Genomic DNA, 27,307 nt, shown 5'->3' with positions numbered 1-27,307 from the left:
ATTGCATGTTATTATTTGCTTATTGTTTCTCTTGTTCGTATTTATAGAATTCCTTACAAGAGATGTACCACTGGATATGTCACATGAATTTATGCGGTTCTAAATTTAAATATGCTTTGGTGAAGGAACCATATATATATTTTAAAATTGCTCAGGCTTTTATGGTGCAATGCTTTAACTGAGTCAACTGAAGTTGAATCTGACGAAGATAGAGGTTCAGGTGGTCCAGGAAAAGAGATCCCTTTGTTGGCTTTTGATAGCATGCCATTGATACCTGCCCCAAAGGTCAAGAGCCTGAGAGTGCTCCTGGAGTCCTCTTTGACTATGGAGGCCCAGGTAGCAGCTACTATTAAATCTCCCTTTTTAAAATCTGTGATGGGTACAACAGTTGGCCCACTTTCTGGAATATGGTTACTTAGCAATAATGATCCATGCCACGGTTACCTCGAGAACAGACAACTGTAATGTCCTCTACATGGGGCTGCCCTTGACTCTGACTCGGAAACTACTCCCAATAGCAGCACATTCAACCAGTGTTGAAAGAGCTTCACTGGCTACCTATTACATTTTGAGTCCTTTTCAAGCTGCTAGTATTAACCTTTAAAGCCTTATATGGTTGAAGACCTGTCTATCTATGCGATCGCCTTTCCCCATACGTCCCCCAGTTCGGGGACACAAAACTGGTTATCCATCCCTGGATCAAGGGAGGCCAGAATGAGCTCTACAAGGGCTAGAGCCTTCTCAGTGGCAGTGCCAATGATGTGGAATACCCTCCCAGAGGCCATAAGGGTCCTGCAGGATCTTTCCTAATTCTGCAGGGCCTGTAAAACTGAATTACTCCAACAGGCCTATAATATCTAAACCGAAGAGGCATGCCACTTTAATTCTGCTGTGGACCATTTCATGGGGACCATCATACAAACCACTGTCAGAAAAGGAATAAGTTAAATTTATTACATTGTTATTAATTGGACTGCCAATTGAAGGAAGTTAGAATTCCGCCTATATTAAACTCTGTAATTTTACTTGTTGAGTTTTATTGTTTTTATCTCTCTCGGCTTGGCTTCGCGAACGAAGATTTAAGAAGGGTGCAATAGTCCACGTTTGCTGCAGGCTCACTGGTGGCTGACAAGACCAATGTGGGACAGGCAGGTCCGGCCACAGCGGCTGCAGGGAAAAGTCTGATTTAGGGTTGGTCCTGTAGCAGTGCGATTCTTCCTCAATCTCCTTTTGTCCTCAAGACCAGCTATGCGTGCGTTCTCAAAGTAAGAGACAGCCTGGTGGATGGTGTGCCTCCATGCTTTGCGATCTGAAGCTAGGTCAGACCACTGGTGATGGTTGATGTGACAGGTGCTAAGGGTTTTTATTTAATTGTTTTTATACTGTAACTTAAAATTGTTGTTTTAATGATTGTTAGCCACCCTGAGTCTGTTTGCTGAGAGGGCGGGATAGAAATTTGAAGTAAACAAACATTATTTGCATTGTAATGAGAAACAAGACCAGTGGAGGCAACTGGTCTACTTTCCCCCCCTAAAAAAGGGGATATATTGTGTTTAATTCATAACTATGACTGAGGAAGGCAATGGCAAACCATCCTGTAAAAAAATCTGCCGTGAAAATGTCATGACGCGCCATCACTGGGGTTATATATATATATATATTACCCCACTTGAAATGACATGTGATCCTTGATTTTGGCAGGAAATCTATGTGCACAAAAAATATTGATCAGCTTAACTATGGTCTACACCAGGGGTGGCCAAACTTGCTTAGCAAAAGAGCCACATAGGATAAATTTCAGATGTTTGAGAGCTGCAAAACATGAAGGAGGGAAGGAAAAAAGGAAAGCAAATAGATAGGGAGGGAGAGGTGGAAATAAAGCAACTTTAACTTTAAATACATTTTCCAAGCTGCCAGCTGGCTTGGCTTGGAAAAGTGAATTAAAGAGACAAATGCCTTTTCCAAGCCAGCCAACAGGGTTGTGGGGGCTTTGAGAGCCACACAATATGTGTGAAAAAGTTGCATGTGGCTCCCAAGCTGCAGTTTGGCCACCCCTGGTGTACACATAGCTTAGGGTAAAACCAGATGAAAATCTGGAAGATTCTTTGTAGGGTATGACACATTCTAAAGACCCTGGAAACAAAGTGTCTATAATCAGCTGTATTGAACTCAGTTGTTATGAGGGCTGAATTTGACATGAGACCTTGTCGGGCCGGGCCACATGTGCCATAAAATGTAATGTCAGGTAGCAGAGATGTAAACTTTATGAAGGCATAGACAAACACAATTAAAGATTTTTTTAACTTAAATTAAACATGCTTAAAATATTAGCACACTTGCAATATTTTGTTTAACAGTCTCTGATAACTGACACCCCTTGCTCTGAATTATTGCATCAAAATCTGGATTCAATGTCTGTGCTGTAGCAATCTTGAGTATGCTGTTCAGGTGTTGCTCAGGTGTGCATCTGTAAGTTGTAAACCTACTTTTAATTTATTGACATTCATTACAGAAATCTCATGGTCAATGCTTTGAGCCTAAGATCCAGGGGAAAACATGACATGACTGGACATTGTGAACTTTTGTACATAAATTGTTTCATGTTCTGGTCAAGAACATGTGCAAGTACCATTGCACAAACTGAGGACTATGTGTTTGTCTACAAAACTATAGCTTCTCCAGAAAAATAACTACAACTCCTATGTGGCAGTTCAAGAATAGAGAGACAGCCATGTAGAATAGTCAGTACCAGCCTACTGGAAAGTCTAAGTTCTGGGAACTCTAAGTTCAAAAATCCCCAACCAATCAAAGGAAAATGTGAGATGTGAAAGAAAAATCATGTGCTGGGTGAACTTGGTCTGGACACACAGGCTAATGCTGGTTGTTGTTTTTCCTCTTCTGGATCATGAAGGCATGAATACAGTGAAAAGGAGGAGGCAAATCCAGTTGCACCCAGGAGAGCCCTGGCTTAATGAACCAAAAATTCTCTCTCTCTCTCTCGGCATAAGGTTCATACCATAAAACAAAATGTTGCTGGTCTTAAAGTTGCTTTCTTTGTTTCTCTCCTGGGCAATAGATGGAGGGAACTGGGCAAAGAAAACTCTCCTTCTTTCCCTCCCTGCTCAGTGTATGAGGAAGGGGAGGAGCCTCAGCCAACGGAAGAAAGAAAGGCTTGGCTCAGTAGCTCTGAGTGTGATTGAGTGAGCCTAGCAATGCAGGCATTTTCAATCACACAGCAGAGCTACAGACCCAAGCTCCTCCATTGGCTGAGGCTCCTCCCCCTCCTTCTCCCTTTGGGAAGAGGGAGGGGGAAAGAGGGAAAGAGTAAGAGACTGCTTTGCTCAGCTACCTAATCACAGAGGAGAAATAAGAAGGAATCAGGTGGAGAAGGAAGCAGATAAGGGCCACTTGCTGGTGGGCCTGATTGGAGTCCTGTAGGAGATGGATTAGGCCCATGGGCTGGATGTTTGACACCCCTAGTCTATATTATGTTTCCCTATCTTGTTATGAGGATCTACTCTAAATTTAATATAGCAGAAAGATCTGTTTGATGAAGTTTGATGAAGTTTGATGAAGTTAGTATATGTACTAATAGCAGGGCTTGTATGCTAAGAGATTGCTCCTGCTGCTAACATATCTCTCTCTCTCTCGGCTTGGCTTCGCGAACGAAGATTTAAGAAGGGTGCAATAGTCCACGTCTGCTGCAGGCTCGCTGGTGGCTGACAAGACCAATGCGGGACAGGCAGGTCCGGCCACAGTGGCTGCAGGGAAAAGTCTGATTTAGGGTTGGTGCTGTAGCAGTGCAATTCTTCCTCAATCTCCTTTTGTCCTCAAGACCAGCTATGCGTGCGTTCTCAAAAGAAGAGACAGCCTGGTGGATGGTGTGCCTCCATGCTTTGCGATCTGAAACTAGGTCAGACCACTGGTGATGGTTGATGCGACAGGTGCCAAGGGATTTCTTCAAGGAGTCCTTGTACCTCTTCTTTGGTGCCCCTCTATTTCGATGGCCGGTGGAGAGTTCGCCATACAGGGCAATCTTGGGAAGGCGATGGTTTTCCATCCTAGAAATATGCCCTGCCCAGCGCAGCTGTGTCTTCAACAGCAGTGCCTCGATGCTGGTAACCTCCGCCCGCTTGAGAACTTCAGTGTTGGTCACAAAGTCACTCCAGTGGATGTTGAGGATGGTGCGAAGGCAGCGCTGATGAAAGCGCTCGAGGAGTCGCAGGTGATGACGGTATAAAACCCATGATTCGGAGCCGTAGATGAGGGTTGTCATCACAACCGCTTTGTAAACATTGATCTTTGTGCCTTTTTTCAGATGCTTGTTGCTCCACACTCTTTTGTGCAGTCGGCCAAAGGCACGGTTTGCCTTTGCCAGCCTGTTGTCGATCTCCTTGTCGATCTTAGCATCTGAGGAGATGATGCACCCCAGGTAGCTGAACTGCTGGACTGTCTTCAGAACTGATTCACCCACAGTGATGCAGGGAGGGTGATAATCTTCCTGGGGTGCAGGCTGGTGGAGAACTTCTGTCTTCTTCAGACTAACTTCTAGGCCGAATAGCTTGGCAGCCTCTGCAAAGCAGGACGTCATATGCTGCAGAGCTGATACCGAGTGGGAGACGAGTGCAGCATCATCAGCAAACAGTAGCTCTCGGATGAGTTTTTCCATTGTCTTGGAGTGGGCCTTTAGTTGCCTCAGGTTGAACAGGCTGCCATCGGTGCGATAGCGGATGTAGACACCATCGTCATCATCTAGATCTACTGCGGCTCTTTGAAGCATCATGCTAAAGAAGATCGTAAAGAGAGTTGGCGCGAGAACGCAGCCTTGCTTTACACCTGTGCCTATTGGGAAGGGCTCCGAGAGGTCGTTGCAGTGTCTGACTTGGCCTCGTTGGTCTTCGTGTAGCTGGATGATCATGCTGAGGAACCTTGGGGGACATCCTAAACGTTCCAAGATTTGCCACAGGCCTTTCCTGCTAACGGTATCGAAAGCTTTGGTAAAGTCGACAAAAGTCACATACAGAGCCTTGTTTTGTTCCCTGCATTTCTCTTGGAGCTGCCTGAGAACAAATACCATGTCGGTGGTGCTCCTGTTAGCTCTGAAGCCGCACTGGCTCTCTGGGAGGAGTTCTTCTGCAATGGTGGGCACCAGTCTGTTCAGGAGTATTCTGGCAAGGATTTTGCCTGCGATGGAGAGTAGGGTTATCCCCCGGTAGTTGGAGCAGTCTGACTTCTCCCCTTTGTTCTTGTATAGGGTGATGATGATTGCATCGCGAAAGTCCTGTGGTAATTTGCCTTGTTCCCAGCAGGTGACAAGTACTTTGTGAAGTGAGCTATGTAGTACTGTGCCCCCATGCTTCCAGATCTCTGGTGGAATTCCATCAACTCCTGCTGCCTTGCCACTTTTCAGTTGCTTGATGGCTTTAACAGTCTCTTCTAGAGTGGGGATCTCATCCAACTCTGTTTTCACTGGTTGAAGTGGGGTGAGGTGAATTGCTGAATCTTGAACTACGCGGTTGGCACTGAAGAGAACCTGAAAATACTCCGACCACCGGTTCAATATGGATGCCTTGTCTGTGAGGAGCACTTGGCCGTCTGCACTACGCAAGGGACTCTGAGTCTGATATGATGGACCATATACTGCCTTCAGGGCTTCGTAGAACCCTCTTAAATCACCAGTGTCTGCACACAGCTGGGTTCTCTCAGCAAGCTTTGTCCACCACTCGTTCTGAATGTCTCGAAGCTTGCACTGGAGGTTGTTACATACAGCGCGAAAGGTTGCTTTTTTCCCAGGACAGGAGGGCTGAGCAAGATGTGCTTGGTAGGCAGATCTCTTTTTCGCCAGTAAATCTTGGATCTCTTGATTGTTCTCATCAAACCAGTCCTTGTTCTTCCTTGTGGAGAACCCGAGGACTTCTTCAGAGATCTGCAGGACGGTAGTTTTTAGGTGTTCCCAGAGTGCTTCTGGAGAAGGGTCTGTGGGGCAACTGGGGTCCTCAATTCTTGACTGGAGTTTTGCCTGCAAGGCAGCTTTAACTTCGGCTGACTGGAGACTGCCAACCTGAAACTTCCTCCGAGGGATACCTCCTCTCCTGGGTGTGGGTTTAAAGTGAAGACGGAGATTGCAGCGTACAAGACGATGATCCGTATTTCATTCTGCACTGGGCATTACTCGGGTGTGTAAGACATCTCGAAGGTCTCTCTGGCGCACCAGAATGTAGTCGATAAGGTGCCAGTGCTTGGACCGTGGGTGCATCCAGGTTGTCTTCAGACTGTTCTTCTGCTGGAAGATAGTGTTGGTGATGGTGAGCTGGTGCTCCATGCAGAATTCTAGCAGGAGGCGCCCGTTGTCATTGCAGTTGCCAATGCCGTGTTTGCCAAGTACTCCTTTCCAGGCTTCCGAGTCTTTACCTACTCTGGCATTGAAGTCGCCAACGATGATCACCTTGTCCTCTGTAGGGGTCTTCCGTACGAGGTTGTGTAGATCAGCATAGAACTTGTTCTTTTCTAGGAGAAGAAGATCATAAAAATGTTGAAAAATGAAGCTAAGGAGGAGGTGTTCCAGAATTCTCAAATGAAGGATATTATTCAAAATTTTTATCGGAATTTGTACAAGGAGCAAAAGATCATAGAGCAAAAACAAGAAGATTATATGGAGGAAGTTGAACTGAAACAATTAACAAGGGAACAACAAGCAAGCTTGGAGAATCCCATTTCAATTCAGGAAATTGTTGATGTGATTAGAATCCAAAAAAGTAATAAGACTCCAGGTCCAGATGGTCTTCCGATCGAGTTTCTTAGAGCTTTTGAAGATACATTATTGATGCCCTTTAAGAAGGTAATTGAGAATATCCAAAATACAGGCGAGATCCCAGAGTCTTGGAAAGAAGCCCTAATTACTTTGATTCACAAAGAAGGAACTGATCCATCGGAAATCAAAAATTATAGACCAATTTCACTCTTGAATAGTGACTACAAGATTTTTGCAGCAATATTAGCAAACAGATTAAAGAAAGCAATTGCTGGCTTAATCCATGAAGACCAAACGGGTTTTGTTCCAGGACGTTTAATGAATCAGAATGTGAGGTTACTTTTAAATGCGATCGAATATTATAGGGACCACCCTGATAAAGAATTCGCAGGTATCCTGGTGGATGCGGAAAAGGCATTTGATAATGTGAACTGGAATTTTATTAAAGTGACATTGGCTGCGATTGGTTGTGGTGAAAAGTTTCGCAAAATGGTCGAAGCAATTTACTCGAAGCAGGCAGCGAAAGTTAACTTCAATGGAGTGATGTCCGATCCAATAGAAATAGAACAAGGTACTAGGCAGGGATGTCCTCTATCGCCCTTGCTTTTTATTCTGACGCTGGAACCGTTAATTAAGAAGATTAGAGAAGACCCCCAAATCCAAGGGGCTAGAATAAATAATGTAGAATTCAAGACTTTGGCGTTTGCGGATGACTTAGTATTTATTTTGGAACAACCCATCTCTTCGATAGTTCTCCTAAAGCAAAGATTGAGAGAATTTGGTGAAATTTCTGGTTTTAAATTGAACGCCTCTAAGACTAAAATTCTAGCGAAAAACATGGATAAAACCCAAATTGAAGTTTTAGAACAACTTTCAGGATTCAAGCATGAAAAAAAGATAAAATATTTGGGAATCCACTTAACAGGTGACTTAAAGACTTTGTATAGAGATAATTATGAAAAAATACTGAAAGAGATCCGCAATGATTTAACCAAATGGAAAGGCCTCCAAATATCGCTTTTAGGTAGAATCGCTACAATAAAAATGAATATTCTTCCGAGAATTTTATTTTTTTTCCAAACAATTCCAATCATTTTACCCAAATTGTTTTTTCAGCAGCTCAATTCTATGATTAAGACGTTCATCTGGCAGGGTAAGAAGGCCAGAATAAAATTGAAAGTTCTACAGGACAGTAAACTAAGAGGTGGCCTGGCTCTCCCAGATTGGAATTTGTATTACAAAGCTTGCTGCATCGCATGGCTAAGAGATTGGTGTATGCTGGAGAATAAAAGACTTTTGACTATGGAGGGTGCAGGTTTAGGCGAAGGTTGGCACAGTTACATGTGGTATCATGCCCCTAATAAATCCGGCCGTTTGCTTAGACATGAAATAAGAAGATCTCTATACAAGACATGGCAGGAAATTAAAATGCATTATCCTTATACTCCAAAGTGGCTATCCCCAATAGAAGCCCTGACTCACCCCAACTTGTATAATTGGGACAATTCGCAAAATTATGCCTATCTGTTGGATAACCAGAATGATGTGATTGAGGAAGAGTTTTCTAAACTGAATTGGTGGGTACAGTGTCAACTTAAATCAAGATTTCAGAAGGATAAAGAAAAAGGTTTTTCGAATAAGCCAATTGAATTAGATCTTATTCTAGAGACTAAACAGAAGATCATCTCCAAGGCCTATGACTGGCTACTCCAAATTAAAATGCAAGATGAAGTTGTAAAGGAATCATGGATCCGTTGGTTGAAGGATTTTGGTTCCAACATAGACTTGGATGAATGGGAGAAATTATGGAAACAGAATTTAAAATTAATAAAGCCAGCAGACTTTAAAGAAAACTTATATAAATTGGTATACAGATGGTACCTTACACCAGATAGACTGGCTAGAATCTATCCCACATATTCAAATAAATGTTGGAAGTGTTGTGAAGCTAAAGGGTCTCTGTTTCATATATGGTGGCAATGCAAGGGCGCCAGAAAATACTGGGCCCAAGTTAATATTTGGACGCAAAAAATTTTGAAAATACAAATTAGCCATGTACCAGAGCTGTATCTCTTGAATATCTGTAGACAAAGCATACCTATGACAAAATTGAAATTGTTATTGTACATAGTTACTGTTGCTAGAATACTTTATGCTAAATATTGGCAAACTGACAAAATCCCTAATAGAGAGGAATTTATTACTAAACTGTTTGATGCCGCAGAATCTGATTTAATGTCCACGAGATTAAGAGATGGGAACGTGCAAAAATGCCAGGAGGAATGGGACCCCATCTACAAGTGGGTAAAAAGTAAAGGTTTTTGATATGGAGAAACAGTATTTTTCTTTTTTGATCCTCTCCATCTCCTAGTGCGAATGAATGTGTAGTTGTGGTATTGCTGTGTATTGAATGTATTTTTTTTTATTTTTCTTAGTCTTCTATAGTGTTGACTGTACTTGTGTTTGTTTTGTTTTTATTTCTTCTGTGCAAATTTTCTTTACTTCTTGTATGTAATTTTCTTTCTTAATAAAACTATTTCTACAAAAAAAAAGAACTTGTTCTTTTCTGCAGGATCTGCTTGAAGGGTTGGGGCATACACACTGAAGAGTGTTGCATGCTGCTTGTTTTGAAGTGGGAGGCGCATGGACATGATGCGATCTGAGTGACCTGTTGGCAGGTTTTCGAGTTTGGAAGCAATGGAGTTCCTGACCATGAAGCCAACGCCAGAAAGGCGGCTCTCAGCCTTTGACTTACCTGACCAGTATAGCCAGCACCATGTTCTTGAAGACTACCTTCCTCAGGGAAACGGACCTCACTGAGAGCTGCTATGTCGATATTCAACCTGAGAAGTTCGTGGGCAACTAGAGCAGAGCGTCATTCAGGGCAACCACTGTCTACTGTGTCAAGCATGGTTCTGATGTTCCAACACGCAAGCTTTAGTCTTTGCACACTTTGTGAGGCAGGTGCATGCCTTTCCTTTGTTGTTATTTTTTGACCGCAAGTAAGGATGCCCGTTGACCGCGGCTAGCCTGCTGGGGTGGAGGAGACGAGCTTTGTTTAGGCCACCTTTTCTAGGCCCCTCTCCGTGTGGAGCAAGCAGTGCTGTCCCTAGATAAGGCTGCTTGGTTGTTCAGGGTGCTGCCGAAAGATGCTTTCATCTCTGGGTTAGCATCAGGCGACCAATACCCTGAACCGCCTACATGCAGGATCGGGACTGCGGCTTCCAGTGGCACCTTCCACCTGCCATTTCGCCCCTTGCCCATCGCTGCAGGACTTGATGCGTTGTGGGTTGTGTATGTGGATATGCCCTTCAGGCCTGCGCAGAGGAATTTTTTAGGTGAAGCCCAGTGTGCGCGGTACTGGCTCCACCCTTTCACCTGGGGGTCATCTGCCATGGCCCAGTAAGCCGGGACGCCGGCAGCGAGTCCTCCAGGTGGTAGGTGTTACATTAACGAGCTCTATCTGCCCGGGTTTGATGTTAGAGTTTTCCTTCTCTTAGGCTGGCAAGGTTGGTGGGCCCAGCCTGCCCATCCGGTTATACCGTCGGACAATTCGGTCGCACCATGACGTAGCAAACTCTGTGAAAAATGGGGGGGACCAGCGAGAAGGTGTTGCTACGGATGCAGTAATGCAGGAGAGGCCATTGCAGTGACCATCTGCCAGGCATAGCCAGACAGTGACCACGCGGCGTTCACTACACCGGGAGAGGAGAGGCTATGTATTGCGCATACACTTTCCCTGGGGGGGTAGGATACCCAGAGGGAGCCCACCCCCCCACCCCACCCCTGCTAACATATACAACAGCAGTAAAGACTACTCTGTTAGCAAACTCTATTGCAAACTCATTTAGCCTCATATTAACATTTATTTTAGATTATGACAATAGCCTGCATTATTGTAACTGCTTGCAATGCTTGGCTTTTCCACACAAAGTTATCAGCTTTTGTGCCAAACTCATGCATGTTCTCAACATTCCCCTTCATAATAATGTGAATGATTTCTAGAGATATTATGACAGAACTGCATATTAGGAGCAGTGTTCCCTCTAAACTGAGTTAGTGTGAGCTAGCTCGCAGATTTTTAGCCTCCAGGTCACACATTTTTGTCCTAGCTCAGGAAAAATGACCCCAGAGCACACTAATTTATGCAGTAGCTCACAACTTCAATACCAATAGCTCACAAAGTAGAATTTTTGCTCACAAATCTCTGCAGCTTAGAGGGAACATCGATTAAGAGTGTGGTTAATTTGGGTATCATAATTGTTCATTTCTTGTTAAATATATTTGGTGTACAAGAGGTCCAGATTGATCACAGTTGTTTATGGATGAAAATTAGAAATTCTCAGTACTGTGTTGATCCTGAGGCTGGTTCTCAGAACAGCCATACCAACTTGTTCACATAACATTTTGAATCCAAGAACAGAACTCCATAATCTGCTTATGAAGCATGGATTCACATGAGCACTGTGGTATTAAGGTATTTTCAAAATGTTTGAATTATGTGAAGGAGAATTATATACAGTATTGTGGGTTTTACAGGGATTGATATGTTCTTTTTGGTAATCCAGTGGAAACATACTAATTTCTGAGCTTTTCTGTGGCTTGGATTGCAAATAAACTACATTGGTCGAACTCCCAAATGTATATTTGTACAAATAATGCAGTAATTTCTTTTGAATTGTTTGGCCTGGTATTATTTGCTGGAATGATGCTCAACAGTGGAATAACATATGAAATCTTTCTCTCATCTTGCCTAGAGCATAGAAATTGGATACCGAACAGCCGCTGCCCTCTGCTTGATGTGAGCAACTAACACACTCGTGGGAAAGTGAGGAGGAGTTGATTAAACCATGAACTTTGGCTGACACTGTCCTATTGCCAGAAGTTGGCACAACTGGCATACACAACCAGTCTTTGCCTAGATTTTAGCCTTTGTTTATGATTAATATGTGAGATATTTTCCTTAAACTTCATGTTTTTTAAAAATATTTTCCAGCTGTCCATTCTCATTCCAGTTTACTTGCATCAGTGCTTCTGTTTCTCATTCACTTTAAGTGAGCAATAATTTTTGTTTCCAGCATTTGTCACCAGTGTGGTAAACAAAACAAAACAAAATGGCTTTATTTTTTGCACAATATGGGACAGAAATACAGTCAAAAATTTAACTGCTGGTGGAGAAGGGAAAAGTAAAGTTATCTTTAATTATGACGGAAATAGAATCATCAATGTTTTCTAGCACAGGTGTCAAATGTGCTGCCCACAGGATGTATCAGGTCCCTGGAGGCTCCTATTAGGCCTGCAAGCAACTCACTGTGCTCTGCTTCCTTCTCCCTCTCTTGCTTCCTTCTGCATCACAGCTTGCTTTGCCAGGCTTGCTCAATTGCAGAGAAGCTACAGAGCAAAGCCTCTATTTTCTTAATTGGCTGAGGCTCCTTTCTTGGAGAGGAAGGGGGGGAGGTATAGTTTTCTTTGCCAGGCTTTCTTAATCACACAGGAGAGTACTGTGCCAAGCCTCTCTTCCTTCTCTTGACTGAATTTTGTTCAAGATGTGAGTTTTTTGCCGAGAGAGAGAGAGTTTGGTTGATTATGCCAGGGGTATCCTGGTTGCAACTGGGTTTGTCTCCCCTTTTTCTCTGTATTCATGTCTTCATGATCTCTCTTTCTGAATAACAACAAATGAGGTGGATTAGGCTGAGAGTGTATGTCCAGACGAAGTTGACCCTGCACATTTTCTTTGTAGACTGGGGATTTTTAAACAGGCTTCCCATATAAGTAATGGTCAAAACGACTGGAACCGGTGTAATCAATGGAAATAACAGAAAAACCACTGGAAGCAACGAAATTTACACAGAAATGTGTATAGATACGTTTTAGTGCAAGCTTAAATGAAACTTAAATAAAACAAAACTAAGGAACACTGAGCTTTCAACATATGAATTTTCCCACACAGTCATTCAGTAGCCCTGTAAATCAGCTTCCTTTGAGTAGACTCAGTTGTGGGTGAACACTTTTTTCCTTAGTGCCTGACTCCTAACAATGTGGAAAGAGTAAGGAAGGAACCACTTATGAAAGGACTCCTCACAGTTTCAATCACTTCGTCAGCCTCCTTCTCCCGACGTTACACGGAGCCTCAGCTCAGTTTTTTCAACATGGGTCTACGCATGTGCTCATCAGTTGCTGCTGGCTCTTACAGATATGCACCTGAATAACACCTGAACAGCATACTCAAGATTGCTGAAGCTCAGACATTGTCCCCAGATTTTGAATCAATAATTCAGAGCAAGAGGTGTCAGTTATCAGAGACTGTTAAAAAATATTGCAAGAGTGTTAATGTTTTAAGCGTGTTTTAAGGTTTTTAAAAATCTTCAATTGTGTTTGTCTGTGTCCTTTATAAAGTTGATATTTCTGCTACCTGGCATTACATTTTATGACACATATGGCTTAGCCCAACAAGGTTTCATTTATGTCAGATCTGGCCCTCATAATAAAACAGTTTGATGCCCCTGTTTTATAGAGTAACAGCAGACTGTTCAGAAAAGCTTTCTTATACAGTTGGGTCTTGAAAGGGGAAGCAAACATGGAAAGTTCCTTGTATTTAAAAGATGAAGCACTTCTCCTTCATGTCTTTCCTTGAGATCTACCTCTATAGGAAAGTTAGAAAAATGAAGCATAGTGCAATAGCATGGCAAAAGATACAGGGACAAAAGACACAGGGACAAAAGTGGAAGAATGTGGCTATAACTCATGCAACACAGAAAGACTGAAAATGAATATAGAGAGGGAATGAGATCTCTTTCAATATATTTTTTTGTTATAAAAAGGGCTCACCTGGCCTGTCCCTGTATACCATGGGCCAGTTATTCTGTAGGATGATGGAAGAGAGAAGACCACTGTTCCATCAGCCTCCCTGGTCATCTGTCCCCTAGTCTTACTAAAATTAACATAAACTATGGACATAGCATTTCCTGATCCAACAAAGTGGTACCTCTCTCCAAAAAGGATATAAGATTAGTCTGACATGGCTTGTTATTGAGGAACCCATGCTGGCACTTTCTTATCCCAGCCATCCTTTCTGAATGCTGAAAGACTGGCTGTTTTATGATTTGTTCCAAAACCTTTCCAGGTATAGACATCAGTCTGACAGGTTTGTAGTTACCTGGATCTTCCTTTTTTCCCTTTCTTGAAGATAGGAACAACATTTGCCCACCTCCAGTCTTCTGGCACCTCACCTGTTCTCAAAGAATTCTCAAAAATGATAGACTGAGGTCCCAAAATCACATCAGCAAGTTTCTTTAGTGCCCTTGGATGCAATTCATCTGGCCCTGAGGGTGATTTCATTTAAAGAAACTGTTTATGTACCATCCCCATGTTTATCTTAAGCTGCAATTCCCTTCATCATGTGTTCTCTTTTTGCCAGGCTGAGCATCATTCTCTTGCAAGAAAAGACAGAGATAAAGTAGGAATTGGGCAGTTGTGATCCATCAAGGTGACCAGGCCAATAACACATAGAGTCAACAAGTGCTGAAGTACCCTGAACATCAATGTGAGCTATTTAAAACAATGGAAGTGGAGGAGTATGATTTTATTTACCACTGTTCCAACTACCTCAGAGGCCTTCATTGGGCTATATACTGTACTCCATCAGATTCCCTTTGACTGTGGTCACCCAAGCGGTTTGTGTCAATATCATTGTGATACAATCAGACAACCAATCTACCTTCTGTGCCCCAGTCATGGCCACCCCATTCTGCTCCACTTTGGAAGTGGAGTAATCAGGTACTGGGGGGAAGTCTGGTCTTTCTGGATGCCAGTGTTTCCACTCTGTTTTACTGGATGTCTGAACTCCCCTGTCACAAACCGAAACAAGATGGGACGTCCAGGAATTTTGAATTCAAAGTTCTTACTGCAGCCTCAACAGAACTGCCATTTGGGATCCAACAATCTTCCAGAGTACTCTGAAGTCCAAGGGATAGATAAATTTCTGCAAATGACTGTTTTCATTGGCCTGCACCCATTACCCATATGTTATGTAGTTTTCCTTTTAATCAGTTTCCTTGAAATCAGAGATCTGTGGTATCACATAAAACTCATTGATGTTGAGCTCAAGAAGGTTTGCTAACAGAGTTTGAGCAGCCTATAGACAACTTGAATGCTGATTGGCTATTGCACATTCCAAGTAACTGTGAAGGACAAATTGAGCTGAGTCAGATTGAGGTGACAAAAGAGGAGGTCCTACAACTGATAGACAAATTAAAAACTAATAAGTCCCCGGGTCCAGATGGCATACATCCCAGAGTTCTGAAAGAACTCAAAGTTGAACTTGTGGATCTTTTGACAAAAATCTGTAATCTTTCATTGAAATCTGAAACCCCCATCTTTAAATAGGGTTCCAGAGGAGATCCGGGAAATTACAGGCCAGTCAGTCTGACTTCAATACCGGGAAAGTTGGTAGAAACCATTATCAAGGACGGGATGAGTAGGCACATTGATGAACACGGGTTATTGAGGAAGACTCAGCATGGGTTCTTTAAGGGAAGATCTTGCTTCCCTAACCTGTTACATTTCTTTGAGGGGGTGAACAAACATGTGGACAAAGGAGATTCGATAGATGTTGTTTACCTTGACTTCCAGAAAGCTTTTGATAAAGTTCCTCATCAAAGGCTCCTTAGAAAGCTTGAGAGTCATGGAGTAAAAGGACAAGTCCTCTTGTGGATCAAAAACTGGCTGAGTAATAGGAAGCAAAGAGTGAGTATAAATGGGCAGTCTTTGCAATGGAGGATGGTAAGCAGTGGGGTCCCATGCTCTTTAACTTGTTCATAAATGATTTAGAGTTGGGAGTGAGCAGTGAAGTGGCCAAGTTTGCGGATGACACTAAATTGTTCAGGGTGGTGAGAACCAGAGAAGATTGTGAGGAACTCCAAAGGGACCTGTTGAGGCTGGGTGGGTGGGCGTCAACGTGGCAGATGCAGTTCAGTGTGGCCAAGTGCAAAGTAATGCACATTGGGGCCAAGAATCCCAGCTACAAATACAAGTTGATGGGGTGTGAACTGGCAGAGACTGACCAAGAGAAAGATCTTGGGGTCATGGTAGATAACTCACTGAAAATGTCAAGACAGTGTGCGTTAGCAATAAAAAAGGCCAACGCCATGCTGGGAATTATTAGGAAGGGAATTGAAAACAAATCAGCCAGTATCATAATGCCCCTGTATAAATCAATGGTGTGGTCTCATTTGGAGTACTGTGTGCAGTTCTGGTCGCCGCACCTCAAAAAAGATATTATAGCATTGGAGAAAGTCCAGAAAAAGGGAACTAGAATGATTAAAGGGCTGGAACACTTTCCCTATGAAGAAAGGTTGAAATGCTTGGGGCTCTTTAGCTTGGAGAAACGTTGACTGTGGGGTGACATGATAGAGGTTTACAAGATAATGCATGGGATGGAGAAAGTAGAGAAAGAGGTACTTTTCTCCCTTTCTCACAATACAAGAACTCGTGGGCATTCAATGAAATTGCTGAGCAGACAGGTTAAAATGGATAAAAGGAAGTACTTCTTCACCCAAAGGGTGATTAACATGTGAAATTCACTGCCACAGGAGGTGGTGGCGGCCACAAGCATGGCCACCTTCAAGAGGGGTTTAGATAAAAATATGGAGCAGAGGTCCATTAGTGGCTATTAGCCACAGTGTGTGTGTGTGTGTATATATATATATATATATATATAAAATTTGGTCACTGTGTGACACAGAGTGTTGGACTGGATGGGCCATTGGCCTGATCCAACATGGCTTCTCTTATGTTCTTAAAATCAAATACAGCCTGTCAGTTCGAGGATAGTGCAAAGTGGGCAGCAGCTTCACCCATCCCTCAGAAGGGGGGGATGTAAGTGTTGGAAAGTCAATCTGAGGTGTATAAAGAAGAATACCCTGCATGGGGCAGCAGAAATACAATTAGACAGAAAAGTGAGGCCAGCACCTGTCAAGTGTCATTCCTCATCTGTCTCCAGATTCTCCCCTTAGGGCAATATCCTGCTACTTCTCTGAAGTTCCACACTTAGTCTTGCCCACTCTCTCAGATAGTGATGTAATGACACCCCTTCTGTTTCCTTTCTTTACTATCAAGTATGTTAATTAATAAATAAATCTTTATCTACACTTTAATCAGTTTGTGCACCATCACTGTGTTAATTACTCTACCAGCAGCCAAGTATTTTTGGACACAGTGAACGTAAAGTTTAATCTCTGTTTTCTTAGATGCTGTACATGTTCTTGTTGATTGTGAATTTCTGTTGGTACGCTATAGAATGGATTTTAATGAATGCTATCAGAGCGAGGGTACATTACTTTTTGCTCACTGACTAAACCATTCATTTTATACTATGGTGAAAGATTCACTTTTTGGTACCCACCTCACACACCAAAAGGATGTGATAAAGGACTATCTTGGAAGTTGTGGTAGCTGCTTGGAAAGCTCCTGGGGCTCAGCCTGTGTCCTGGAGGACAACAGAGGAATTCCACCAAGGAAGAGTGTGATCTTCAGGGGAAAAACACCACAACTCTCTCAAGGCACCTCTCTGTCTCAATTTTGGCAACTGTCACCAAGGAGTGACAGGATAGCCAAAGGGGAGAGAATCTTAAGGGATTATAAAAAAGTGGAAGACTTTTTTACAATCACTTCCACTTTTTTACAATTCATAGAATGTTTTGCTACCTTTCCTCTTAGACCATTAAATATGCGGGACAATTGATTTGTATGAATTAAATAAAAAAACCTCTTTTGATTAATTATGACTGCATCCAGATACCATTGGCTATTGTACTATTGTTTCACTCTAGTGATCATTTGCAAATGGATTTTCTTGAATGGGCAAGCCAATCCACTTCTGAATGAGCACTAGAGCAGAGCAGTATAACATCCTCTGAAGCATGACTGTAGTCTGTGTATTTTAGTTTAATAGAGAAACAAAGGCAGCTCTGAAATACAACTTGTTTATTTTGAATCAGAAATTGTTAAGTTTAACATCCACTGCTCTGTAATACTCTTGTTTCTTCATTGAGAGGCAATCTGGTTTCTAGAACTCACTCCAGCATCTGTTTAGTTCTTATACAATCCATCATGGTGCCAGAGGACTGAGGCTCTGGTCCCAAACTCAGAACGATGGATCTCAGGCACACAGGGCCAACTAAATCCTGCACAACTTCCTGGAGAAAATAGTAACAGTCTCCTGGAGAAATGTCTTTGACAAACTAGATGTATAGTATTCCAACTATCAGGCTGGTCTCTCTAGTGCTGTTCCAGGAACTGGAAAGGGAGGTGGAGATTTCATTCTGCCCCTTGCTCCCCTATAGAGTATGCCTTGACTAACCAAAAAACTGAGTAAAGGTTTTCTTACTTCCCCAGGGAAGAGGAAGGGACAACAAAAGGTTTATAACATTTATATGAGGTGGGGGAGGTTTCAAGAAGAAGGAAGCCAAATAAATCTGTCAAATTCTGAACATGTGGACTTTGGAGATTCAAGCGCAAATGCTAGCCCAAACTTTCCCTCCTTTATTTTCATAGAATATATCTCTTTCAGAAAAAAAAAAGTTTCCTGGAAAAGCTTATTCTTAAAGACTGTGTAATGCAAAGGTCAAGAACTTTGACAGAAAGCTAAACAGAATATGATGTTGTAATTCTCTGACTGGAACTCCAGATTATTTGACTCAGAAATCTGTTACCAGTCATGGAGGCTATGAGGCACAAAGGATATAGCATTAAGGATCAGGGGATATCAACTCTGTTTCCTCTGCAATTTCTGTGATCAAAAAATCCCTTTTCCAGTTGCTTTAAACCTTAGTTGAAAAAAAAACCTTGTCCCACCTGCTGGGGATGGGTGATTTTCTACGCCTTACCAAAGTGTGTTCATTAAAATATACTTGTAGCCTCCCCCAAAAATATACACATAAAATAATCTGTGTGCTGTTTTCAATACCTTCCTCCATGTAAGAACTATATAAGCAGCTCTAGATACAAGCAGCTCTAGATACAAAACTTCAGAAAGATCTGAATGTTATCTTGTTCAATTCCAGCATTCTGTAAGACTACAATCTACCCTATCACAGGGTGCTTTCAGATGGCAACTGTTTGCAAGTGGATTTTGCTATTCTTACACAGTAAAAATCCAGTTGCAAAGCACTCACAATCTCTCAATGCCATTATTTCAAAAAGCTAAGAAGTCAGAGAGGTAGTTATTTTAGCTCTGGAATATTTGTGATTGGATGCACTCTCTTTGAACTATGTTCCCTCCTCTTTCCACATGCATGCAGAGTATCTGCCATTTATAGTCCTCCTTTTTCACTTGAACAAGATGGATTATATAGAGTGCATCAATACAATTGACAGGATGAGTATTCAATAAACAGTACAATAGAATTAGGATTGAGGAAACCATTCAGAAATTTGAAAACAATACTAAAGCAAAGTGTGAATGACATTAAATAATACAGAAATTACACAGTAGGATCCTAGTTTCAGTAAACTAAACAGAATCATAGAATATAGTCCCTAACAACTTATTTAAGATATTTGTGAATCATTTAGTAAACTGCAACTCTTTTTCCTGCTCAGAAGAGCTCTCCTGAATAATTCAGTTTTGCATAGTTTGTAGAAAGCCAGGAGAGTGGAAGCCTTCCTGACCTCCTCAGGCAGACCATTCCATAAGGCGAGGGCCACAACTGAGAACGCACATGTAAGGATAGTTTTTGATTTTGCCCATTTGCCAGTTGACACCAGTGGAAACCGAGTCAGCATGGGTCAGCTGAACTCCATCAAAAGTGGGAAGGACAATGTTCTTAAAGATTGCCACCTTCCCAACCAACATTACCTCTGTCTTTTCAGAGTTTATTTTCAGTTTGTTCGCTCTTAGCCAATTTACCACAGAACCTTAATCCTATCACCAAGAATCTTGGATAAGGATATACAGAGCTGAGTACCATCTGCATATTGATAACAACCAACCCCAAAGCTACAAATAATTTGTTCTAACCCCAAGCTAGACAGCACATTTGACACAAGCTGGGTCTGGTTCAGTATAAAGAGCCACGAAGCGCAGAGTGGTAAAGCCTCAGTACTGCAGTCCTAACTCATGACCTGAGTTAGATCCCGGCAGAAGCTGGGTTCAGGTAGCCAGCTTGAGGTTGACTCAGCCTTCCATCCTTCCGATGTCAGTAAAATGAGTACGCAGCTTGCTGGGGGGAAAGTATAGATGACTGGGGAAGGCAATGGCAAACCACCCCATAAAAAGTCTGCTGTGAAATTGTTGTGAAAGCAACGTCACCCCAGAATCAGAAATGACTGGTGCTTGCACAGGGGACTACCTTTTAAGGGTTTTACATAGAGAATGTGACAAGCATGGAGAACGGAATTTCACCTTGTGGAATGTCACAGGTTTGGTCACACTCTGATACCTGGTTTCTAGTAGTAACTCTTTGATGCCAATCCATGAGGAATGATTTTAATCAGTTCAATGCATATGCCCTGATACCTACTTCTGCCTCTAAGGGTGCAGCCAGACGTACCATTAGTGGTGACACAGCTCCGTCTCACTGACGGATTAAATGTGTTCGTTCAGACATCCACATCTGGCAATCGAGCGTGATCCAGTGTCATTCCGACTTGCTGCAGATCAGTGCCGCATTAATTTGACACCACAGAAAGTCCGGCCCTTTTTCAAAACAGCGACACAAGATCGGCTTTTTGTTGTTTGGACAGCTCACGCGCGATACTGCCTCTCACCTTGTTTTTGAAAAAAAGCCCCAGCAGACATGCGCATTGCCAGATCATCCGGGAATCTGAGATGACGCTTCTGCTTCTCCAATCAACACAGGATCGGGGGGTGGGGGAACGTTATCCCACTTTTCAGAACAGGAAAAAAATCTTTCTTTTCAATGTGATTATTTCAAGATATCATTGTCACTGCCAATTTCTAGGAAAATAATTCCTGCCAGTGCCTTGGTTTGGATCAGCAACGTTAATTCCGGAAACTTTCCCCCTTCCCCCCTGCCGCTGAAGCAATGTTTGATTTCCCAGCTCCAAGCAGTTGGGCGCATGTTCAATGGACCCCCCCTCCCAGAAATCACCATCACCGTGTGATCGATCAACTGCTTTTCACTAACGGGACCAACTCTTTATATGACCATTCATGTGAACGCCGCCACGTTGGATTTTTCTGCCCCAGTCCAGAAAAAGGCTCTTCTGTCTCACTTTAAGTGGTCCGTCTGGCTGCACCCCAAATGCCTCAACATGGTATGGTCTACTATACTGAAGTCTGCAGATAAGAGCAACCAAGTGGCATGGTAGAGATAACCAACTAAAGCTAGCAGAAGATGTCTCTGTCCCATAGCCTGACCTAAAGCCAGGCTGAAAAGGTCTGGAGAAAATAAGTTACCCAAGAAGACCTGGAGTTGGTTCACTATTGCTCTCTCAATCACTTTGACCAGAAAAGGCAAGTTAGAGACAGAGTGATAATTGGCTGCATCATTTTCCTGTAGGGATGCTTTTTAAAGTTGTGGATGGATACTTCCCTCTTTGAAGGGCTGGGGGAAGGTGCCCTGAGTTAGTGACTGATTTATAATAGATACTAAGGGTTAGTTGATGTGGTCCTTACATGATTTTAGCAGTCAGGATAAGCAAGGATCCAGAGTACAAATAATGGCCTTCACCAGTCCCAGCATTTTGTTGTCATTCATCACAGAAACTGGATCAAAATGATCCATAAATGCTTTGATCTTTCTTTGGGATTAATACCACAAGTGATGACCATGGTGACTGACTCAGTTCGATCACACCCAGTTCAAGCATTTTGGCTATTTCCTTAGCTACATCCTGTGCATGAGCATCATTTACCCAATAAGGTCTACTTGAAACTGGAGCAGCAGTCCCAGTATTAACATGATGAGTTATTAAAAAAGTTCTTCCAGGCCACCCACAAAAAACACTCTCAAAGTTTTTTAACAAACTATATAGTTGAACAGTCTGCACGTCAGACAAGCTGGAATTAGACAAAAACATCATCAAGGCAGCATGAAGCTTGATACTCTGCCAGTAAATCACGGGGACCTTGAAACAACTCCTCTTCCTCTGATTGCAAACTCACAACATTAACAGTTCTCTCATAATATTTTTTAAGTGAGTTCCCATGATACTCTTGGGGCTTAGAATGCAATTCTGGACAGGCCACTAAATAATGCACTGAACTTAGTCTCTGAACAATAGTGCCAGGTCCCAGCCACTTTGGACTCAATTTATGTGGCTTAACTGGCTTCAAAATCAGCACCTTTTCGTTAGGAAAATGTTCTTTATCTACAGCCTTACAATTGTAAAACTGCTTTTGACTCTCCTGAGCAGCCTTTAAGTTACTTTGAGCTGCATCCCAGACATCCAACAAAGTGCGCCTTAAGTTTTGGAAACAGACAGCAACACACTGAAGTTAAGCATCCACAAAACCTTCCCATTGACTCTTTAACAGGGATAAGGGATTATTTAGGGTCCTACCATACACCAACTCATTCAGGGCAAAACCCAAACTCTCTTGCACAATGTCATTGTAAGCAGCTATCACAAAAAGTAACTCGCTATCCCAAGTACTACCATGAGCCAGAGCATATTTACGCAGCATGTTCACTAACGTTTTTTGAGTGACTTCCACTAAGCCATTCCCTTGATGTTGAAAGGCTATACTGGTATGATGATCCACTTTTGCTAAAGCAAACACCTGCTGGGTCAGATTAGACATATTTGACCCCATATCTGACACAAGAGTCTTAGGAATTCCCCAAGTGCAAATAACATTTAAAAGGGCTTTAACCAGATTTGCAGCAGAGGTAGTAGGCATTGGGGTGGCTATAACCATGTGTGAAACATAATCAATCACTGTGCAAATATATTTCTTACCCCCACGTGTTGTCTTATTAAATGGACCCACCAGATTAATACCAATTTTCTCAAAAATAGCAGAATCCATAGGAATACTCTGCAAGGTGGTTGGGGGTTATCATTTGAATAACCAACCACCTGACACATATGATAGCTCTTAACATAATCCCATACTGACTCATAAACCCCTGGCCAATGGAAATACCTAGTTACTTTTTCCAATGTCTTTTTTATTCCTGCATGGCCAGCAAACACAGGGGAGATTATTACTAGAAGACACAACACTGCTGCTCTCACTCTCAGTCTGAGTTTTTACAGACTGACGGGTTTCACCAGACCAAGCAGGGTTAGATAACAAGGTATGTTTATGATAAAGATATCCAAAGTCATTACCCAGGAACACCAGAATTTTACAGGCCGCATCTAGATGTACAATGACCTGCAAAACCATCTTCAGTCCTTTATACTCCACTTCCACTTTAGCTAGCTCTTTCTGAACTTCAGCAGAAGCATAAGGAGTTATCCACACAAATTTGTTCAACATTTGATGGTCTTTAACCAGAGATCGCTGAACTGCAGTGACATCACTTCCTGAGTCCCAAAATGCAGTAACAGGGATATCATTGAGCTTTATCTCTCTTGAAAATTGTAGAGTTGCCCAAGTCACACTGGATGGAACAGAATTAACTCCTCCTGAACTAGATGTTTCTGTTGGAGCGGTAGCAAATGTAAAAGTCCTAGGCTCAGCCACTAATTCAGTAGTGACTGGAGCAACAGTTAAAGCACCTGTCAATGTTTCTTCTTCCTTCCAGCCCTCAGGTGCAAGAGGGTCCTGGGAAATAATCTGAATTGCTGGACTGCTAGTACTGGGAAGTTCCTTAACTGTTTTTTTAGCGTTTAAAAGTTCACAGTCTCTACGTAAATGGCCAGGTTTCCTACAGAAAAAACAAATTCCACTAGAAGGACCCACCCTATAATGAAATTCAGCTATTTGGGCAGAGCTCTTCTCCTGGGGGGTGGAGGACTTACTCCCCTCCCCACCTTTTCCCAGCCTACGTATCTCTGTCATAGCAGAGCAACTGCTAGCTCCTCCAGCTGAAAGCTGCTTTCCAAATCCATGCTGTCTATTCAGTTTTAAAAGTTCCACTAGGCCCGCTGCATCCCCTACTGTAGCAGGGGTCTATCAAGGACCAATGGGGCAATTTCATCTGGCAATAATTTCTGGAATTTCTCCTTCAGAATCAGTTCTCTCAGGCCCTCAAAACTACTAACTCCTTCAGCTGTTAGCCAATAATCCAGATTCTGCCCCAATTTAGCTGCAACCAAATGGAGACTTCCAGTCCATAAGGTATGGTCCACCCTTCTAAATGCTCTTCTATACGTTTCAGCATTCAGTGCAAAATGCTGCCTAGCCAAAACTTTAAACTTGTCATAAGACAGAGCATCTTGGGGAGGTAATTGTCCCATAAATTCCAAAAGATCCCCAGACAACGAAGATCTCAAAATAATCATATAAAATTGTTGGGGAACTTGCATCTCTACACAGGTATGTTCAAAAACAGAAAAATAAGCCAAAATATCCATAGGTGGCTTATACGATGGAAACATTTTCCTATCATAACACCAAGGACTCTGTTCTCTCTGCTATTGCCACATTGGGCTATCATGCCTCTTTCCTTGCTGTGGCAACCCATCTTCTCGGTGCCTCTGCCAATTCCAACATGGAGAGTTGAAATCTCTGCCTAGGGGGATTGGCTGCTCGAGACCATTGTCTAGAGGGAGAGAGAGGTGAAGCTGCAACACTCCTTCGCCCAAGCTCCGTCTCTACATACTTATCCCTCTGTCTGGGTAGATGTTGTGGTAATTGTAAGCCTTAAGCCTTCTTGTGGCTGGGACTCCCCATCTTGATCTCCTGTTGATGTCCAAAAAACAGGTTCCCTTGGTTGTGGCAGCCAACGATTTCCAACCCCACAGCATCTATCTGGTTTACTTTCCTGAAATTCCAACTCAGAATGTCTCTGAGGGGGGGACTCAATCAATCTCTGTTCTTCCCACCATGCCGAAAACTCAGCTGTATGCCTGGGAGATTCTTCTTGCCATAAATCTCTGCCCTGAAATCTCTCCGCCTGGGCTTAACATGGCTTGACTCTAATGAAGGGTCAGGCCAAACTCTGACATTCCTTGTACATCCCGAGGAGAGACAAAAAAGTCAGGTCTTCCTGTTACGTCCACTGTCTGCAACGTATGGAATGTAAATTCCTCTATTCCATTCACAAACGGGTTCAAGCTCTCAGCCATCTTGACTATCTATCAAAATAACAAACAGCTCACAGTCTTCATAAACTACCTTTGCCTTGAATGCCACACCAAATCACGTATCTCAGCGCTGCTCACCATGTAACAACATAAACTTGAGGCAGAGCAAGGTGTTTTCTTTACAGTAACAGGCAAGGCAGCACAACTCAAAAATAAGCAAAAATAATATTACTTTATTGAGCTGGCTGGTAGTTTTAAAACAGACTGGTGCAAGAAAACAATAACGTTATAGAATATAACTAACTAATAAGACTTACACCATAATCACCAGCCAGGAAGCAGGACGGCTTTTTGCCAAAAAGACAGTGTATATATCAAACGGTTTTGGGAACAGTATAAATCCCCCTCAGCTGGCTAATGACAAACCAAAAATGGGCATTCTGGAAGAACTAATCAACCCAAGACAGCTGAGGGTAACTATTAATTAGAAGGAAATTAGGACAACTCCTTCCAAGGTCACACATAATCAAAACACTGCTGGAAGAATAAAAATTGGAAAGCAGGCCAGAAATCAAAACCACCATATATATATAAAAAATCACAATACCCTTTAAGAGAGGTTTTCATTACAGAACCCATGCTGAGTATATCTCAATAACTTGTGTTCATCAATGTGCCTACTCATTCTGTCCTTGATAATGCTTTCTACCAACTTTCCCGGTATTGAAGTCAGACTGACTGGCCTGTAATTTCCTGGATCTGCTCTGGAACACTTTTTAAAGATGGGGGTTACATTTGCTACCTTCCAGTCCTCAGGAGCAGAGGCAGATTTCAATGAAAGATTACATATTTGCAATATAAATATAGCATAAGATTGCTCCACACAAACCAGCAATCACAGAAATGATATGAAAACGTTGGGAGGCAGACTGTCTTATTTAAAAGGATGTCAGATAGGTCATCAAGTAACAATTTCTTTTCCAATACATGATAAACCCCATCTAGTGGTCACTAATGGTTACTGAACTGGATGTTACAACATAAATATACAAAGCATACTGCAAAGCAGCAAGGAATTGTGGAATGGCAAGGGGAATGTAAACAAAAATGCCTGGGATGAAGACCCCTGGTTGTTCTGTATGAGAGTAATGATGTTATTTAAAAAGCATGTGTTTGGCTTTCTTTGACAGCATTCCTGAGAAGTGAACACAAGGAGAATGTAGAGAAAAAAACATTTTTATTAACATATTATAACATTAACATATTATTAACAATCTGTCACCTCAGATTGCTGATGTGAAAGTAAATATCAACTTCTTCAGGGCATTTATCACCATAGGACACTCACTAACTTCAGTGAAATGCCTTTGGCAGCCATTTTCTTACATGGCACTTCCTTTTCCCCAACTTGACGTCAACTATTTCATGCCTGTCCTGTTCCTGTTCCCCTAATAAACATAAAGGAAAGAAAAGAGGGGAACAAAAAACATAACCCAAATAATTGAATAAAGAACCTGGAAGGTTAAATAGATACAATCTGAGGGCCAATTACTAAAAATAATAAATGTGAAACAAACATATATATAATGCAAAATTATCAAAAATACATGCTATGGTTATATGCACCTGATTATGACACAAGGCAATAATACGTGAGACCTCTATAATACTCCTATGCCATAATACTCCTATTGATTATTATAACTATATATAAGTAAGTGATTTGAACTGGTCAATTTTTCATACTATTTTACATTTACAATTATGTATTGGATGCAATTTGTTAATTTTTTTCCTTTCCTTCCCAACAGAATTCCTTCTTGGTCCTACATTGAATAAGTATTTGTATTTCAATATTGTCCTTAAGTGTACTATTTATGCTTGACTGAAGAAGGGGTGTTGGACTGAAACATGTCAAGTCACTTTAGGTTCCATTTGTGTATATTATCCAATTTTATCTTGTATTGAGGCTATAGTTAGGCCCATAACTCTTCTAAAATTATCCTGTAATGTAATGTTTTTAAATTATCCTGTAAATGCATTCAGGGCTCCCCCCCCCCCTAGAAAAAGAGGTTCCAGAACTCTCAAGAGGGAAATGAAGGAGAAACACATGGGTGCCTCTCATTTACTTTTAAACATTTGTTGAGAATTTTGTTTTCACAAAGAGAACTCAATTTTGCCACATTCCCCCTCCCCCGCCGCCCAAAAAAGCCCTGCATGTATTTTTTGATAATTTTGCATTATTTATATGCTTATGTTCCACATTTATTGTTTATAATAATTCACCCTCAAATCTGTATCTCAGATTTGTATCTTTCAGGTTCTTAATCCCTTAATAAACATTACAAACCACATGCTACATGAAACCTTTCTAATAGTACACAGCATGAAAGT

This window comes from Heteronotia binoei, chromosome 3 (assembly GCF_032191835.1).
Source record: "Heteronotia binoei isolate CCM8104 ecotype False Entrance Well chromosome 3, APGP_CSIRO_Hbin_v1, whole genome shotgun sequence".
NCBI lineage: Eukaryota > Metazoa > Chordata > Lepidosauria > Squamata > Gekkonidae > Heteronotia > Heteronotia binoei.
The sequence above is the reverse complement of the archived record's forward strand: the minus strand, read 5'-3'. Positions refer to the sequence as shown.